Raw genomic sequence first — 3,357 nt, forward strand, 5'->3', positions numbered from 1 at the left:
ATCAGGTTTAGTGTATTTGACTTTATGTTGAGGCCTTTGTTTCATTTGGACTTGAATTTTGTGCAGGGTGATCAATATGGATCTATTTGCATCCTTCTAGGTGCAGACTTCCAGTGAGACCAGCAACATTTGTTAAAGATGCTCTCACCACCCTCCATTGTATAGTTTTGGCATTTTTTATCAAATATCAAGATGTGTGGATTTACTTCTGGTCTTTGTATTTGATTTCATTCACCAACCTGTTTGTTTTTATGTCAGTACTGTGTGGTTTTTTCTTGTTATTGCTTGAACAGCTTAATCACTTGGAATTAAGAATTTCAATACTAGCTGAAGTTCATTTTCTGTACAGGATAGTTTTAGCTATCCTGTTTTTTTGTTTTTGCATATAAAGTTGAGGATTATTTTCAAGATCTTTAAAGAATTGTGTTGGAATTTTGATTGTGATTGCACAGAGCCTGTAGATTGCTTTTGGTAGCATGGCCATATTTTACTATGCTAATGCTGTGAATCCATGAGCATGGGGGATCTTTACATCTTCTGATATCTTCTTTAATTTCCTTATACAAAGACTTGAGTGTTTTCTTATCATGCTTATCTTTCATTTGCTTGGTTATGCAAAAGTATTTTATATTATTTGTGGCTATTTTGAATGGTGTCATTTCCCTGATTTCTGTAGCAGATAGTTTGTTGGGTGTCACTTACGTATATTATGAGATCATTTACAAATAGCAATACTTCTTCCTTTCCAATTTCTATTCCCTTGATTTCCTTTAGTGGTCTTATTGCTGTACCTAAAACTGCAAGTACTACATTAAATAAATATAGAAAAAATGGACAGCTTTGTCTTGTTCCTGATTTTAGTGGAATTGCTTTAAGTTTCTCTCCATTTAATTTGATATTGGCTATTGGCTGGATGTATATAGCCTTTATTATAATTAGGTATGTGCCTTGTATCCCTGACCTCTCCAAGACTTTTTTTGAAGAAGGGATGTTAGACTTTGTCAAGAGCTTTTTCAGCATCTAATGAGATTATCATGTGTTATTTTTTTCTTCTTAAGATTGCTTATATGGTTATTTACTTTGATGGATTTTTCATATGTGAAACCATCCTTGCATCCCTGGATGAAACCTACACATGAGAGATGTGTATAAGAAGTTTGATTTGGGCTAAGATGTTATAGACTTTACTGTCCATTCTCTTTTACTGTACAGAACAGATGTCTACTTAGATCAGCCATGTTGTGAAACCATTAATGGAATTAAACTTTACAGTGAGCCTTTGACAAGATATAGTAAAAGCCCATACCTCTAACCCCTTTATGGTCTTGGAGAATTGCCCCAAGGATTTGCAAGCATAAGTGCTGTATATGGAAGTACCTACTTGTTGATAAACCAATTGAAGAAATCATTGTGCAAAATGGAAAATTGGTGTAAAATCTGAAGTAGAGATTGTTCACTGTAAGCAGCTCATTTGTGATCCTAACTATGTAAAAGATCGGGTTGAAAAAATAGGCCAGGTGTCCCGAGCTATCGTTCTCGCCAGCGAGAACACACTCGGACAACCGGATTCTTCTGTGGCAAGCTTTATTGCTTCTTAAGGAATAAAGACCCAGACCCCGGACAATGGTGCTGCTTATATAGCCCTCAGCGTGGCATTTCAGCACCTGATGTGGTGTGTCAGCTCCTGATTTGTTGCTCGCCCATCACCTCATTACTATGCCCCGAGATGGGCAGTGACTAGGTGTGAATTCACTCTCGCACTTGCGCACAAGGCTTATTTACTAGTTAGGCACAGCGAAGCAAGCACCATCTTATAATGGCGATTGCTCACAGGCACGGCTCTCCACATCTCCCCGTTTTTGTTTTATTAAAATGAGGCTGGACTAGGTCTGTGTAATTATGTCCATCCGCTGTGGCTCCTGTCTTAGGTAGTTCCTCTAATGTCGCAGCATTTCCCGTCATAGGGTAACCCTATCGCCACCTGGCCCTGTGTCTTATGTTGATTTGTGCATGAGGAAAGTTGCCCGTTCCTGGATACCACAGTGCTATGTGACAGTAACTACAAAATGACCTAGGGTGAACTCTACAACAGAGGCCAGCCAAAAAATGACAAACGCCAAATAATTCTTGAGCATAGATAGCCAAATTTCAGGGGAGGCCCCTTGCTTTATGGCAGCAAGTGCTTGAGCTATCACGAACTTGTCATAGGTTTGTTGGGCTCTGAGCTTGCAAACCAACCAGAGCATGAACACAAGTCCACACCAGATGGCAATACCAAATAAGCTTACCCCCACCCATTCCTTAAAATAAGAAAATGCAGATGAAATCCAGGAGNAGAGGCCCTCTGTCAATGACAGGTCCACTCGCGTTGAGTTGATCCTTAAAACTGCCGCCCTCAGGGCCTCAAGAGTCTCATCGAACCCCTTGGACCAATTTCCTGCAAGATATAAGGAGAGCTGTCTAGACAGATTAGCTGCATAAGTAAAATTTTCATATTGGACACTGGTAATACACAGAGCGCCCAATTTTCTTTCACAACCCAACTGGGCCAATTGGTATAGGACGCCAATCTGTTCCTCAACCAGATCAAGGTGCTGATTCAAAACCATCAGCCCTCCCTTCAACTGGGCACTAGCAGAAGTTTGGACATTGACGACATCAGTCAGATCAACTGAAAGCTGATTTAATTTTGTGCTTGCTTGGATCGTCCTAGTCATAGAGTACCCTGCAGCTGTAGCAGCAGCTGCACTGGCTGAAATTGCTATGATCACGGCAGCAGTAATGCCAAAATATCTTTTTTTGTAAAAACAGGGATAAGGTGGAGGGTGTTTCCACTGGAACAGGGATCCAACGTGGGATCCGGGCCACCATGGCACGGGTGTCCTTTGTTACATCCCAACATTGAGAAATCCAACAAGAATCATTGGAACAGACATCAAATGAATCATTTGAAGGGATAAACAAGAAAGGGGGGTAAACACAGACTGGGGTAGGTGGATAATTAATCTGGTTTACCAAAGCTTTATTGAACCCAGTGATCTCTACACTCTAGTATATCCGGTATATCCATCAGAGTCCAGGGAGGCAGCATTTAATCCCCAATACTGAACAAATCTTGAGATGCCAGTAAAAGAGGCCTTCCCAACTGCTCCTCCCTGGATAAAGATCAAAGGACTAAGTTATGTACAACTGTCATTGACTCCACAGAGAACCCACTTGTGAAAGGGATGCAATATAAAGTCCTGTAGAAAAGTACCTGTCTCATAGCAGATTCCTTCTCTGGGTCAACCATCATTTTGGGAGAAAAGGAAAAGGTTTTATTCTGATCTGCCCAACGAGTGATGGAGGATTGACAAT

The 3,357-nt window shown here is 40.6% G+C and overlaps 1 pseudogene; it reads left to right on the top strand.

Annotated features, from left to right (window-relative positions):
• Positions 1–1,135: 1,135 nt before the first annotated feature.
• The window catches only part of LOC110303638, a 7,242-nt pseudogene continuing 5,020 nt past the window's right edge, over positions 1,136–3,357 (top strand).

This window comes from Mus caroli, chromosome 1 (assembly GCF_900094665.2).
Source record: "Mus caroli chromosome 1, CAROLI_EIJ_v1.1, whole genome shotgun sequence".
In the NCBI taxonomy this organism is placed as follows: Eukaryota; Metazoa; Chordata; class Mammalia; order Rodentia; family Muridae; genus Mus; species Mus caroli.